Genomic DNA, 16,576 nt, shown 5'->3' on the forward strand with positions numbered 1-16,576 from the left:
TGATCCCGGGTCTCCAAGATCAGGCCCTGGACTGAAGGCGGCATTAAACTGCTGAGCCACCTGGGCTGCCCATAGCTTGGGCTTTTAGACAGATTGAGTTTTAAATTACATTTCTACTACTTACAATATCCCTAGTACTTATCCTTTCTTTGAGCTTCAGCTCAATTGGAGCTTCCTATGAACCCTCCATAGAGCTAAGGTCACCAAACCCACCATGCCGGACTGTTTTCAGGAATTCAGTGAGGTAGCACCTGGAAACTACTAGGCCTTAATAAATATTAGTCCTTTCTTTTCATTAAAAAGCAATGTACTAAATACCTTCAAGACCTCTGCCACACGGGTGCCTACAGATAGATGACTGATCGTTAGACTAGAATCCCTGCCACTGAGATGTCTGCTCACTATTTACTGAGGGACACAGGAAATAAATGACTTTTGATCTAATTCCCACTTTAATCAACAGCTCTTTTTTTCTTTGTTTTAGCTTTCCATACCATTTTCCCATTACCTAAGGTCTATCCAACTGAGGCCCATCCTTCAGCATGTTTGTTCAAATAATATAATTCAGATTCCATCCCCAAATGGCCAAAATAAGACTAACATGGGTCAAAAGAATCCAAGGGGTGTAGGAAATGGTCTTAAGAACTATTAGATCCAGCGACTCCCAGATCTACTATACACTTGGTCCAAATCAGATCAGTCTAAGTCATCTTCCTCAGTGTATTTCCTTTTTTCAAATTCTGGTGTAAAACTGTTTAATCACATTTACATTCTAACTCTATTTAACATGAAGGCTGTCTTTTAAACACTTCTAAAGGCTATAATAAATTGATCCTATTGATATGCCACTGTCCAACATGTTATTAGGACTCTTCTTTTTCTGAAAGATCCTCAAATAAAATTTCGGTACTACACAGGATAAAAATCACTATCATTACTATATGGTCACAACTCTTAAACAACAAAGAAGTAATTATTATTCATCTCTTTGACATGCATGATCCACCAGATGCTGCTCTAAAAGATTTCTGGCTATTCTGAAAAACCTAACATATCTTAAGGAATAAAGACCTTCCACCACTTAGCATAAAATATTTCAAGACTGAAAGCAAATTATAAAGAAAAGGGTGTTCCAAAATGTTTTAAGAATGACAGCGTCAAAAAAAAAAAAAAGGACAGCATCATTGAAATGTGTATATCACACTAAAGTGGGCAATGTACATTTATTTGATTGCATAAATTTTTAGTCACATTCCTTCATAGTTATATTTTTTATAGGAGTATCAACAGTTTCTTTATTATTCATTTATAATGGAATGCAAAACCGAAGAACTTGTATCAGATCTTATGGGTAAACTTTCAACTTCATAATGTTTAATCTTTTATTTAAACAACAGTATTTTTCATCGTGAATAATATCCATCAACTGTCATCATCTGTCACCTCCATCTCAATAGAAACTGCGAGGATCCAGGAAAGAAATGACTATTTGCTCACACTCCAGGACAGTTCTGTATGTATTTATCACATATCACATATCCCAGAACAACAGAACCACATCCATTTCTCCCCTCCCTACCACACACAGACCAACCACATCATTTGTTTTTACAGACCTTGCCAGAGGTACCAGCTTCTCTAAATTGCCTAGGAAACTCAAAGCAAATGTTACCTTTTGCATGAGAGATACCAGATTCAACACTTCGTGAATAATATGTATACTTCATCTTTGGAGCTTATATTTTTCTAAACTTAAATGAAATTCAAAGGGATATTAGTGAGGTCAAAGCTATAGCAATCTCCTATGGGACATCATCAGAACACCAAGACATTTCTTTATAACCCTTCAGGGTACCATGATGAAATCAAGACAGTGCTACAATTCTAGTTAAAAGTGACTCCTACTGGGCAGCCCGGGTGGCTCAGCAGTTTAGTGTCGCCTTCAGCCCTGGAGACCTGAGATCGAGTCCCATGTCAGGCTCCCTGCATGGAACCTGCTTCTCCCTCTGCCTGGGTCTATGCCTCTCTCTCTGTCTCTCATGAATAAATTTAAAAAAAAAAAAAAAGTGACTTCTACTGCAGAAACAGTTTGACCAACCTCACACACTGCATCAACCGTCTTTCAGTGACTCCTGTAGGTGAAGAGAAAGATCTTCCCTGATTACTGGTAGCATAGTAATAAAAAAACAAACAAGGTGGGGGGAGTGTCCATTCATTAGCTTCCTTAACTGATCAGAATTCCTCACCTCCAGTAACACATACTCATTTTTTAACACCTGCAGTGTCTCTTGCATTTAACTCTCAAGAATGCAGAATCCCCCTCCTTGTTTCCCAGAAAAATGTATTTTAGATCAGGAAGCACAAATTCACCACTTCTCCACTCTTCTCTTGGAAATGCCTGGGATCTCTGTCTCAATTACACAAAACACGGTGACCATGAGGCCAAGAAGCAGGGATGTGAATTCCTGTGTAGCCTGCAGAAATCCTGCTCCCAATTCCAGGCATCCCATACTGGTATCTGCAGAGGCTCCTGGGGAAACTGGTAGAGGCTGTGGAGATGATTAAGTCTTCCACTAGAAGCCAATTAAAACACAGCTTTCAAATTTCAGCTTTATTGTACACAGCTACTACTGGGACCCTAGTAGAATTTTCAGAATTGTTAGGAGGGGGACCCCCCCTCTCTCAGCCTGGGAGGACATCTGGGTGGATAAAGGGAGAAGCTGTGGAGACAGCAGCCATTGCCAACTGCACCGCTACTGTGAAAGCCACCCATAGCTCTAATTTGAGCTGTGTCCTAGTTTTACGTAGCTTTACAAAACAAACGCCAGGTAAGGCTGCATGGCTGTGTTATCACAAGCTGACTTGCACACTGAGCTACTGCAACGAGAGGACTTCCAAGAGCAACAACAACTTAGTGAAGCAACATTTGGAATGGGGGAAAATAAAGCTTGTTTCAACTCACTGACCTGTTTAAAAGCAGGGTTTAATGTGTTAGGCACTATTCTGCTCTGAGCTTAGATCAAGCAGTGAACCTGGCTGATGAGGTGCCGGCTCTCACAGCACTTAGATTCTAATAGAGGAAGGGACAGGAAATAAAAATAAAATTCCAGACTGGGCTAACTATTATAAAGGAAGTTAAAGAGAGTGATGCTGCTAGAAAGTAAGGGAGGAAGGGCTACTTTAGGTAAAAGGATTGAGGAGCCAAAACCAAGAAAATGTAGGACAGAATTTTTAAAAACAAAGTCAAACCAGAAAGGCTCAATCTGAAAAATAAAGAATGTAATTAACACAGAAGACAGAGCATGAGAACCCAGCTGATCATGTTCACATACCTATGTCATGATATATTTAGGATTTACTTTCTCACAAGACACTGCTACAGTCATGCTGCCAACCTTCAAAGTTACTTGAGAAACAAAGGGGAGAAAACGAGGTACCTCAGATACTAAGTGATTAAACATTCAGGAAACCAGCAGAAATTTAACAGAATGAATCAAAACAGAAATCTCCAATTGTAATCTAAAAATTACTTCCTGAGGGGATCCCTGGGTGGCTCAGCAGTTTAGCGCCTGCCTTTGGCCCAGGGCACGATCCCGGAGTCCCGGGATCGAGTCCTGCGTCGGGCTCCGGCATGGAGCCTGCTTATTCCTCTGCCTGTGTCTCTGCCTCTCTCTCTCTCTCTCTATCATAAATAAATAAATAAATAAATAAATAAATCTTTAAAAATAAAATAAAATAAAAATTACTTCCTGAGAGTTGCTTTCTGATCTTCTGCGAAGACAGATGTGGCTAAGAGTTTCTAATAATATTACGATAACTAGACAGTCTGTTAAACACAAAAGATGGCATATACTTGATCTTCATTCCCTCTTAAAACTCACCATTCGGGGGCACCTGGGTGGCTCAGTGGTTGAGCATCTGCCTTTGGCTCAGGTCGTGATCCCAGGGTCCTGGGATCAAGTCCCACATCAGGCTTGCTTCTCCCTCTGCCCATGTCTCTGCCTTTCTCTGTGTCTCATGAATAAATAAATACATAAAATCTTTAAAAACAAAACAAAACAAAACCCACCATTCAAAATTATACTGTGATCCCAAAAAACACTAAGTTGAAGTTCCAACCCTCCCTACCTCAGAATGTGATCTTTTGGAAACAGGATCATTGTGGAGGTAGTCATGTTAAAATGAGATCATCTGGGCAAGCCCTAAACCAATATCCCTAAACCACTATGACTGGCTTTCTTAGAAAATGAGGAAATTTGGACCAAAAGACAGACAGACACATATAGAATGCCATGTGACCATGAAGGTAGAAATCAGCATACTGTATCTACAAGCAAAGAAATGACAGAAATTACTATTAGTTAGGAGAGAGGCATGAACAGATTCTCCCTACAGGCTTCAGAAGGAACTAACCCTGCTGACACTTTGATTTCAGACTTCCAGCCTCCAAAACTGAGACAACAAATCTTTCCGTTGTTTAAAGACCAGGTTTGTGGTACTTTTTCGCAATTTATTTACTAACATGATAGTTAAGAAATATAAAAGGAGTAATCCAGAAGCACAAAGAGAATGTTTAGAGAAAATGAAAGAGGTTGTCAAGTTTCTGAAAGACCAAACATGGGAGAAAAAAAAAAAAAGAGGATCAAAAAGCAAGGCAGTGCTCAAGCTCAAAACCAGAGCCCACACTGGTGGAGGCATGCCAAAAACAAACAAACAAACAAAAAACATTACAAGACAATTTCCCCAGAGTCAAAAACATGATTTTCCAAGTTGAAAGTTCCTACCAAAAAAAAAAAAAAAAAGAAAGTTCCTACCAAGTAATCAGCACCAGGGTGGAGAGGTACCTGCACTGCAGTGGGCTCTACAAAGGCAGTCATGACAGAAAGATGCTACTAGACAATGTTAAAGGCTCCGCAGTTTCTTTATGGGCAAAGAACTCAAGAAATCACCACGTGGGCATGGCTCTACAAAGCAGGATGCACATCACACTCTCAATCAGAGAGTGCCCCAATGCCAGCTGCCTCCCAAACTTTTCTGAGGACATACAGCTGCAGATGCTTCTGCTTGTGGGGGTGAAGTCTCACCAGATCTAAGAAGCACCTGTATATTCTGAGTGTTTTTCTGTCCTTCTGATCTACAGAGACTGATAACATACTGCCCTCTAGCCGGGTTTGAGTGTACAAAAGCAAGGCCAAGAATGTGGGTTCACCATGAAGCCAGGTGTGGAAGGCACTTCCCAAGTGTCCTAGCCACTCCCTCCCTGTAAAGGGTACAGGAACCAAGCTGCAAATCACAAATAAAGGCACTTCACCAAAAGATGAGTAAAAGGAGAGAATTTAAAAAGAGATAAAACTGCTTTAAAAAAAAAAAAAACTGGAAGGGAAAGGATAGAAAGAGTGGGAAGGAGAGAGAAACAGAAATTAAAAAGCTTGGGATTTCTCAACAGTAAACAAATGCAAATTCTAAAAACTATTTCCATTCTAGCATTTAAGTATGAGGCTAGAATAAATTTTGAGACAGGTAAGGTCTCAGAATTGACCTCCTGTGAACCCCTTCTCAAAAAGCTACAGGAGGATGTGCCCATCAGAATGAGGAAGCAGGTTGACAGAGGACTATCTAGGAAAGAAGACCAACAAAGGTGAGAAACTAACAGGATGCAGGCGAGGTGTTCACTGCTCAGAGTCCTGTAGTTCAGTCAGAAACTGGGGACCTGGGCAGCCCGGGTGGCTCAGGGGTTTAGCACCGCCTTCAGCCCAGGGCCTGATCCTGGAGACCCGGTATCGAGTTCCACGTCAGGCTCCCTGCAAGGAGCCTGCTTCTCCCTCTGCCTGTGTCTCTGCCTCTCTCTCTCTCTCCCCAGGTCTCTCATGAATGAATAAATAAAAATCTTTAAAAAAAAAAAAAAAGAAAGAAATAAAGAAAAGAAACGGGGGACCTGAATTTGTGATTAATCCCAACAAAACAATGAACTCCAGCGAAAACAAAACTTTGAACTGGTGTAGAAATAAAATCACTGACGGGCTTAGTTTTAAACAGTGCTTGGCCATGAAAACATACATACCTACCATTGAGAAATTAAATTATGATACGATTACATGGGAAGGGTAAAAGGAAGAGTGTGTAAGAAGGGTTATGTAAGAGATGAATCCTCATCTAACACAGTCGGAAATCTACAGAGAATATCTAAAACTGAAAAACCAAGCTACAGTAGTTTAGGCACATATGCATAAAATTAAATCCCACAAGAAACAGGTAAGAGTTGAAAGAAGCTGCTTCTAGGAAGTAATCAGCAGTGGTATTCTTCACTATATATATCTCAAAGTACTATCTGAATTTTATATGAATTTTTAGACTTAAAAGATGAATAGAACTATCATGTGATGCAGTCCTATAATAAAGAAACATATGTATAAGGAATAAAAACTACTAGAGAAATGAAAAAACAAACACCAAGTAAATATGAGCACTGTGGGGTTTTGTTTTCAATTAGGAAAAACTCTTTTCTAGCTCTCCACATCAGCACTGAGCTTTAGATATATGTCTCATTAAGACAAAACAAATGAACAAGAAAATTTAAATATATAAAGTTCTTATTAAGTTATCTAGTTCATTCACCTGGGAATGGCAAATGTCCTAACAAGAAAGCCATTTTCTTTCTGTGTCAAAGATATTAGCAAAAGATTTAGCCAACATGGATAAGGATGACAGAAGATTTAAAAAAATTATCCACCATTAACAATACAGGCTTATGAGTATTTTTCAAATAGCAGAGAATAAAATACCATGTAGTTTTATAACCTAAGGAAACTTTAATGATAAGCAGTTATTAAAGTTTATAGAAAAATATTAAAGACTTTATGAACTAGTCAGCAAAAGTTTTTTGGTTTTTTGTTTTGTTTTTTAGTTAAGCACTCATCTGTAGTGTATATACTAGGTATACAGAACAGCTTTGCCTTCTAGATACATAGAAAAGGCTCCACTTACAGGCACAGACAACAAAATTCAGAGAGTAAGAGATGAAATGATGGCAAAAATCACTAGGCTTAAATTTACAGACATGTAGTGCATTAGGCTTAGATACAAAATTGCTAACATAAAAATAAGTTTTCCATTTTGATCGATAGAGATAAAAGTTCTGGGTCAAGAAAATATTAAGCAAGCACAAACATTTTCAACTAGACATCATATCCTTTTTTAAAAAAAGATTTATTTGAGAGAAATAGAGCGCTCGAGTGGGGTGAGAGGCAGAGACAGAAGCAGACTTCCTGCTGAGCAGGGAGCCCCATGCAGGGCTCAAACCTAGGACTCCAGGATCATGACCGGAGCTGAGGGCAGCTGCTTAACTGACTGAGCCACCCAGGCGCCCCTAAACATCATATCCTCATGCTAAAAACATTAGCACAGAAGCTCACACCAAGATACTTCCTTTGACTCACTCTCAATCACTCCCCTGTCTATCCCCCCTACCTGGTTTTATAAAATTCTGCTTGATATAGAGGTAGACCCACTTAATTCTCCTTCAAGACTATAAGGTACTTCAAAGCAAGAAGGATGTACTATTCACCTTTTTTCCTTTTGCCCCTGTGCCTCTCAAAACTGGCGCATCTTGTCTAGTGAGAAATCCTAGCCTGCCACCCTGCCTCTGGACCTCTAGGTGGCTTGTGGCTCTGGTTTAATACACAACCTCATCTGATCCTCAGAATAAGGCCATCAGTAGATATTGTTATCTACGTCTTACAGAGGAGACAACTGAGTAAGCTATATGCCAAGCACAAAATCACGAATTTGGGAATTCCTAAGGGCTATGAATGTTTCTGTTTAATGAGAAGTTATTCTGTATTGAAGAGTTAATACCAAATCATTGATTTATTCAATTACAGTGAGTAAAACACCATTAAAATTCCATCAGAGCAAATTCTATCTGTAGATAGTTGCCGAGTCAAATGATATACTGAAGAAAGTGCCAATTTATAAAAAACAAATCTGTTCAAAAATGCAAACTCAGATACTCAACAATATTAGGGGTTTCAGCTGGCTACCCACAATGTGATGGGACAAGTGTTCCTACATGAAGTAATAGGCTAGAAGCTCTGTCCAGCTCTGAAACGCTGTAACTCAGGGCTCCTATGCATAATCCAGTCCCACATAAAGCAAGGGTTATGGAGTTTACTTCTTGTATAAAAAACAGTCAAAATTACCAGGGAAAATCCTTCAAGAAGACATCATGTTGAATACAAACCACGTCTCAAAAAGTCCAACTGAGCCTATTTCTTCCTCCCAATACTAAAAAGAACTGACTTTCTGTCAAGCTGAGCCAGAGACCAAAATTCAGCTAGAGTTTAGGGGCTATGTGTTGTTGTTGTTGTTTTTTAAGATTTTATTTATTTATTCATGAGAAAGAGAGAGAGAAAGGCAGAGACACAGGCAGAGGGAGAAGCAGGCTCCATACAGGGAGCCTGACGTGGGACTTGATCCTCGGTCTCCAGGATCAGGCCCTGGGCTGAAGGCGGTGCTAAACCGCTGAGCCACCAGGGCTGCCTTAGTGGCCATGTTTTTAAACACCAGATTCCCAACTCAGCCCAGTTATATGCTCATGTTACAGAGGCAGGCAGAAGAGTATCAGCTTCATATCATCCAACTCATTCTAGACCCAGCACCACCAAGTGGGGTTAGCCAGGCCATCTCCTTTGCTTTATTGGTGGTTTTGCATCTATAAATGATTCAGAGAAACCCAGAGCTCCTATACAGTAGGTGCTATGCTTTCTATTAGCAGTTTATAGATGCTGAGGTTAAGAATAAGTTCTCCAGTTCTACCTAATAAAGTCAAAACAAAACTGTTCCCCCAAATTGGTTTTGGCATGTCAATCAGATTCACGAGAATTCTTATCGTCCTTGGGCAGTGTGGTGGCATGGGAGCAAGGGCAATGGAATGAGATCAAGGTCAGTACACAGTCACATGCCTTTGGCAAATCTTTCAGCTTCACAGTCTTCACCTAAAAAATGCAGCTACTATCTCTACCATGCATAGTTATTGTGCCTCTTAAGAGAGAATTTATGTAAAACATAATGCCTCACCCAAAGATGTTCAATAATGTAACTGTAATGACAATCTTTTACAAACATTAAACATCTCCTAGAAACAGTGTTCCTAAAAAGTAGCCATCAGCACCATTTTAAGGACTGAGTCTCAGTGAACAGAGTATATTAAAGACACCAAAACTCCAAATGTTTACTTTTCAAATACTGCTACTTAGGATATTTTGAATTCGTTGAACCAGTTAGAAAACCTTACAACAAAAAAATCACTCCTTTCTTATAAAGCATCTGTTTAATACACATTTTAAATTATAAAATAAAGAGCTTTCAGGGTGCCTGGGTGGTACAGTTAGTTAAGCATCCAACTCTTGGTTTCAGCTCAGGTCACGATCTCAGAGTCATGAGACCAAGCCCAAATCAAGCTTCGAGCTCAGCACATAGTCTGCTTGAGAGATTCTCTCCCTCTTTACTTCCCTTGCTCACTCTCTCTAAAGAAATAAAATCTTTTATTTTTAAAAAATAAGAGAGCTTTTTATTTAGAAAGTATGTATATGTATAAAAAAGAAAGTATTTATATACTTCTCTAGATAAGTCCTGTTCCTGTGTAGTTTGCATGTAAACAGATGTTATGGCTATAATTATAATGTCCATTAGCTAAGTATTATTCAAAAAATGTTGAGATTAAAGTAATTTAAAAAGATATGGACACTTGGGTGGCTCAGTGGTTGAGCATCTGCCTTTGGCTCAGGTCGTGACCTCAGGGTCCTAGAACGGAGTCCACATCAGGCTCCCAGTAGGGAGCCTGCCTCTGTGTCTCTCATGAATAAATAACTAATAAATAAATATACAGACTCAGCTGTTGGGGAAAGTAACATACCACAATTCAAAGAGCTCCAATTCAGAGTTCATAATTCATATCTACTATTTCATGGTTTTGCTGTCTGAGATTCCTATTTATTAAGTAGGCTCTATGCATGGGGCTTGAACTCACAACCCGGAGATCAAGACCTGTGCTGAAATCAACAGAATGAGCCACCCAGGTGCCCCAAAAGGCTAAATTTAATAAATTATGTCCAAATACCTGATAAGACCTATTCACATTCTGGATACTTCTCTTTTAGAATCAGTAAACACCAAGTCTCAAAAAAAAAAAAAAAAAAAGGCACCAAGTCTCTATTATAGCTGGACACATCTATCTTGCCAGGTGCAACACATGTCACATCATAATGCGCTGAAGAAAGTAGAGCCATCATGGAATTGTACAATTCCACTGTTTACTCAGGAGTATAAAGAAGGCTTTTAGGTAGGTTTCAATTCCAGATTAACCAATGAATTTATGATTCTTTCTATAAAAAAGAAAACATTTTGGGCAGCCCGGGTGGCTCGGTGGTTTAGCGCCGCCTTCAGCCCAGGGAATGATCCTGGAGACCTAGGATCGAGTCCCGCATTGGGCTCCCAGCATGGAGCCTGCTTCTCCCTCTGCCTGTGTCTCTGCCCCTCTTTCTCTCTATTTCTCATAAATAAATAAATAAAATCTTTAAAAAAGAAAACATTTTGCTACAGATCTAAAAACAGAGGTTTAAAAAGATATTTAAATCAATTATCCCATTATATTTCAGAAATAAGTAAAAGCAGAAACTCTGTCACTAAAATTACTTGGAACCATATGCCTATCTTTCTTCTGAGTAAAATCACTGAAGGACGCTTTTCCAATGCTCAGCTTCTCTTCATCTAACAATTACTTAGTTATGACCATCAAAACCAAATAATGTTTAAACCTAGATACTGGTACCCCTTCTTTTTTGAAATACTATGTCTTTAATCATGTTTCTTAAACTTTTCAAAACCATATCCCTTTACACTCCTTATAATGTAACTTAATATTTCAACTAAATTCACAAGTGACCCCAAAAGTTAAGAATCAAAACAATGGGAGACAGCACAACAAACCTTCAAAGAATTTCCACCACCCTGCAAATAAACAGGTCTGCACAGCCACTCCGCTCACTCTAGTGGATCTTTCTGCACATCAACCTATGAAGGTCTGTCCTTTCATCTTTCTCCATCGGTTAACTTTTAAAATCAACAGATCCTATCCTCAGGTGTTCAGGTTTGAACGTTCTTTCCTCCTCTCCTCAAATCCAACTTTCTCTACTACAATCTGACAAACCTTTCAGGCTAGCTTCTTATCACTTCTATTCAACAGTCCATCTCTCCCCTACTCCTTCTCTTAGTTACACATTTACAAAAAGGAGGCAAACTAGCACTGCCTGCAGGCCACACAGGGTGTTTGAAAATTAAGGAGACAGTAGTTATTTACTTTAATATCAACTAACAGCTAGAGGAATGCCACAGATGACTTAAGAGCAAATACAAAGTAACACAACAAGATCAATGTCTCTTACAGCTGAAGTTCATGGAGGAAAGTGAGTATTGAAAATAAGTAAATGTTTGGGGCAGGTGGAGACAGTAGGGAGCAAACTGATATGAGAGAACGGAGATGGGAAAAACACATTTGCTAAAACAGGTGAGAATGGATCACTGGAGATTCTTGAACAGGAAAGATTTAAAAAAAAAAAAATGCCAGGAGTTGAAAACAAGTTAAAATTTATAAATCACTTTATATTTTACTTATGCTTTGCCTGGCTGAAAAAAATAATTCGAGGCAGTTCAGGCAAATACACCTATTACTAAACAATAAAATAAAATTGGTACAAAAACAAAGAATATGAATTAAAGACAGGAAACTAGGTTACTATTCATAAAATCAACTACAGTAACTACAGAAGTAAAGATTTTTTCTAAACTGTTCAAATATGCCAACAAGTCAGATTAAGGCAATCCTCCAGCTACCTGAACATCATTAGGTAGGCTTTTCTACGAGCCGGTGTTCATCCTCCAAAGAAGGAGAAAAGTCTAATTTGGATGGTTCATGTTGAAAATACAGAACAATACAGATAAATATAAACACCACATAATAAAGTTCTAAATTCAAGGATTACAAAAATAGTTACATCGATCCTAAATGGATTTTTAAAAGAGCTCTATGAATCCCCCATTTTTCTAACACATTTATGTAGTCTCTCAACTTACATATTTGACCTGAATAAAAATAATTTTAGAAAACCGTACTTCTAACATATAACCCACCTTGTCTTTCAGCTGTATCCTCCTTGTACAGAGGTAAAATTTGGTAGCAAAAGGAGCTGATGCTGTAACCATTCTGTTATGCTTTACAGATTCAATGATTTCTGGCTCTTTCATTTTCTTGGTAATAATTTTAACACCAATTTAAATTGACAAAAATAGGAGGACAGAAATTCAGTATCCAGGGGCTTTACAGGAAAAAGAATCTAAATCGTAGTCAATGAATCAAATTTAAAAACTATCTTATCTTCATTCTAATCCTCAAAGTCACATTCAGAGCTTTATCTTGCATTGCCACACAGCTTATCTCCTAACAGATTCTTTTTTCCTTCTTCCTTATAGATAGGCTGAAAAGAGCAGAATCATCCAGTCAGAATTTCAAAGCAGAGGCAAGCCATATGGGCCAAGCTTTCTGTGGTTGGGCAGGATCAAGTTAGCCAGAGGTGAGGAGCACAGAGCTGGAATGGCCCCACCACACCCAGGTTGCCACGGACTCTCAGAGACACCTAAGCTGCTTCATTTGGACCTCAGCGGTGAGCGACTTTCTCTCACACATTTGTCTTCAAGAGTAAAGGAGCGTACACATGTAAAGCGTTTAGTGTTAGTAATAGTGCGCCAGTAAAAAGAATAAAGAATCAAATTGACAGCAGGGGAGGTAGATTCCAAAAAGTGCAGTTAACTGCCAGTAAAGCCACCAAGAAATCTTATTAGAAGGCCTTCTGATACAGCCATAAAGCTTACTACTCCAGCCTATAATAATTATCCTCAAAGTTTTTTTTTTTTTAATTTTTATTTATTTATGATAGTGACACACACACAGAGAGAGAGAGAGGCAGAGACACAGGCAGAGAGAGAAGCAGGCTCCATGCACCGGGAGCCCGACGTGGGATTCGATCCCGAGTCTCCAGGATCGCGCCCTGGGCCAAAGGCAGGCGCCAAACCACTGCGCCACCCAGGGACCCCTCCTCAAAGTTTTAATATGACAATCCATATTGGATTCTGTCAACTGGAGGCTCTCTGCCTATGAACCTGTGAGTTATTTTCGTTATGATGGCGGCAAATGACAGCTAAAAGACTCTGGGGCTAATAAAACAGATAAAAATGGGCTTTCAAAACAAACGTCCCAAACCACGGTCTAGCCATTCACTGGCAAGATAATAAGCACACACATACACACACACGCAATGACAGCTATCGGGTCAGAGCAAAAAGGGAAGGATTTAAATTAAAGGCAGGCAGGTGGACTTAAGTCAGACTTAAAGAAAAACCTTCTGACTTACATCACTAAGCACCTAAGGGAGGTGCTGAATCTATCTCCCCACAAGACAAAGCTTCCAGCTAAGTGTTACTGTGCTGCCTTATATGAGGAAATACTGTATACAAAACAGCATACCCAGGGGAAATAGCTGTTGACACAGAGCGCCAAGCTATCTTTAAACCAAATATTAATATTTAAAATAAGCATTGCAAAATCTTCCCTGTTAAGACTCATGAGCTTAATTTAACCTTTTACCACCTCTCATGCGTGGCACCATCAGGATTATTCAACCAAAGCTCACAGCTCAGGAAAGTTGAGTGAACTCCCTTCAGGAAGTGCCACCAGCTCTCAGGTCACTGGTAAGGACACATATACACACTGCTGCTTCCTACCTTTATTCAACAGACCTCCATGGAGGTTTTTCTAAAAGTTGGGTCTGCGTTTGGTACCAGGGAGCTACCAAAGTCTGGCCTCGGAGGACCTTCAGTCCAGTGCAGATGACAGTCCACTCAGTAAACCAAAAATTACAATACAGGGTGAGGAGTTCCTTCACTGCTACATTCTTGGGCTAATGAAGGACACAACGCCCAGCTGACTCTGTTAATTGTTTCTCAACAGTGGCTTTACTATAGAGTTGAATGGTTTTCAAATGTTCCCATTTCCAGTTCCTCTTAAACATAAAGCTTCTCTGTTGGTTCTCAACTCTGCCATCACGTGAGAACATTTCATTTCCAGCATTCCACAGCTCTACCAACATTTACTTACACTTCAGTCTGATAGATCACAATTAACCATACATTAGTTGTTAGAAGCCACCCACACTGGCCAGTGTAATTTCATGGATGGCCTTAGGCCTGCTTTTTATACTCAGGCTGGGACTGAGGTGGACTGCCCTTCAGGCAAAGTGAGGATGCTTCACTAGGCGAACACCAGAATCCTTCCCCTGCACCTTGTGGGCTCTGCCGCCCCCCCCCCACATCACCATGGGCCCCCCCACCTCCCACTCCACCTCACCCTCCCCTCCCACTCCAGCATCACCCACCACCTCGGCATAGCCTTCTTACCTCAGCATTCCCCCACCTCGGCATCACCCCCCTATCTCAGCACCCCCCCCCTCGGCATCGCCCCCCTACCTCAGCATCCCCCCCATACCAGCATCACCCCACCACCTCAGCATGGCCTTCTTACCTCAGCATTCCCCCCACCTCAGCATCACCCCTCTATCTCAGCATCCCCCCCCCCACCTCGGCATCGACCCCCCTTCCTCAGCATCCCCCCCACTCCAGCATCCTCACCTCGTCATCGGCCCCCTACCTCAGCACCCCCCCCACCTCAGCCTCACCTCCCACGCCAGCATCACCCCACCACCTCAGCACGGCCCCCACCTCAGTATCACCCCCCCTACCTCAGCAGCCCCCCCCACCTCCGTATCTCCCCTCACCCCACCCCAGCATCGCCCGCCACGCTTTTCATTCTTAAGCCACGAAACTCAGACCATCAACATACAAACCATATGGGCCACTAAATAATTTGTAAATATTTCAAATGTATCTCAAAACTGCATTGTCAAAGAATTATGAACCAGCCCGGCGAGATTTCAATAAACAGTTAACACAGGGCATCTCTACTGGGCAGAGCTGCAATAGGACCTGGCCTGACACCAAGACTCTCAAGAGACTCTTTTTCGGTCTAAGACAAACAGGTTTGGAAAAATCATCCCGAAATGCACAATTTAAAATTAGTAGAGCGGCTTAAGCAACCCTTCCTATAGCATTTTCAAATATTCAGACTTCCAGCACTTTCTGAAAGGAAGGGTGATCCTTCCGGTCCTGGTTCTTAAGTATGCCTTCAAAACGTCATACGGAATTCTCAAGGAGAATATTCTCAATCTGTTCAGAAGAGTGGAGAAAACGGTGACCCTCGGGGTTAAAAGTTGAGAGAGGGGCCCCCGCTCTGAGACTGGCTCTCAACACGTTCGCTACAGACTGAGAGGTGCCGAGGGGAACGGGGCTTCGAGAAGCGAGCGAGGACTCACACTCGGGGCCGGGTCCACAAGCCGGAGGCAGAGACGCGGGGCGAACGGCCGGCCGGGGACGGGGAACTGCAACTTCCCAGCCCGGCTCCGGGCGGCTCACGTGCGCCGGGCCCCCTCCCGCGGGGGCGGGGGCGGGGGCGGGGGCGGCTCGCGCGGCCTCCGGCCGGGCCCCCTCGCCGCGCGCCGCTCGGCCGCGCGTCACCCCGGCCTCCGCTCCGGCCTCCGCGCCAGCACCCCGCGAGCTGCGGGCGCCCTCAGTGACCGGCCCTCGGGCCGCGGCGCGCGGCACCCGGGACGCCTCAGGGTCTCCGCGTCCTCGTCCGCCCCCGCGGCCCCGCGCCCCCCCACCCGCGGCGCACCCCGCGCGCCGAGCGGCCTACGTGGACTGCGGGGGGGCCGGCCGGCGACGCGGGGGCAGGGGTCCCGGCCTCCCCCGAGCGCCGAGGCCGCGCCGCGACTGGGGGGCCCCCGCCCCGCTTACCTGCGGCGGCTCCGCTGCCGACCCGCGCCGGCGCCCGCGGGCGGCCGAGGGGAGGCGGCGGCTGGACGGCGCGCTCGCCGGGGGCCGAGGGGGCGGGGCCGGCCGAGGACGCGCGCGAGGCCCGGGCGCCCCGCCGCCGCCGCTGCCTCCGGAGCCGCCTGGGCCGCAGCCGAGCCGGGCGGCCCTCATGAATGGGACGCGGCGGCGGCGGCGGCGGCGGCGGCCGAGCGGCGGGCGGGCTGGCGGCGCGCAGGCCCCTCCCCGGCCACGTGACGCCGCGCTCGGCCGCCGCCTCCCGGCCGCGCGGCGCCTTAGCTGCCTCCCGCCCGGGCCCGGGCCCGCGCTCGCCCGGGGGCGGCGGCTGCGGCTGCTCCTCTCCTGCGCTGCAGGGCCCGGGGCCGCGGCCTCTAGCTCGGCGCAACGCCAGCCGTGCTTTTCTAAAAAAAAAAAGAAAGAAAAAAAAAAAAAGTTTCTGCTCGACCCCAAGGCAACGTTGCGGCGCGTCAGGTGGAACTTAGAGCCCGACCGCCAAAAAGAGAGACGGGCGCGCAGAGTATTAAAGTGTGAGAAAGGGCCGCCCGGGTGGCTCAGCGGTTTGGCGCCGCCTGCAGCCCAGGCC

General features: G+C 43.3%; 1 protein-coding gene across 2 annotated transcripts in view; it reads right to left on the reverse strand.

Moving 5' to 3' along the window:
• LPIN2 (lipin 2) overlaps positions 1 to 16,014 on the reverse strand; it is an 81,142-nt gene extending 65,128 nt beyond the window's left edge. Inside the window, exon 1 of one of the 2 annotated variants that reach the window (XM_038543718.1) lies at positions 15,958 to 16,014. The gene's annotated coding sequence lies outside the window, so the exon portion shown is untranslated. Of the gene's footprint in view, positions 1 to 15,476; positions 15,602 to 15,957 lie in introns of those variants that run through there. The other variant, XM_038543719.1, reaches the window with a different exon arrangement.
• Positions 16,015 to 16,576: the final 562 nt, after the last annotated feature.

Source organism: Canis lupus, chromosome 7 (assembly GCF_011100685.1).
Source record: "Canis lupus familiaris isolate Mischka breed German Shepherd chromosome 7, alternate assembly UU_Cfam_GSD_1.0, whole genome shotgun sequence".
Taxonomy (NCBI): domain Eukaryota; kingdom Metazoa; phylum Chordata; class Mammalia; order Carnivora; family Canidae; genus Canis; species Canis lupus.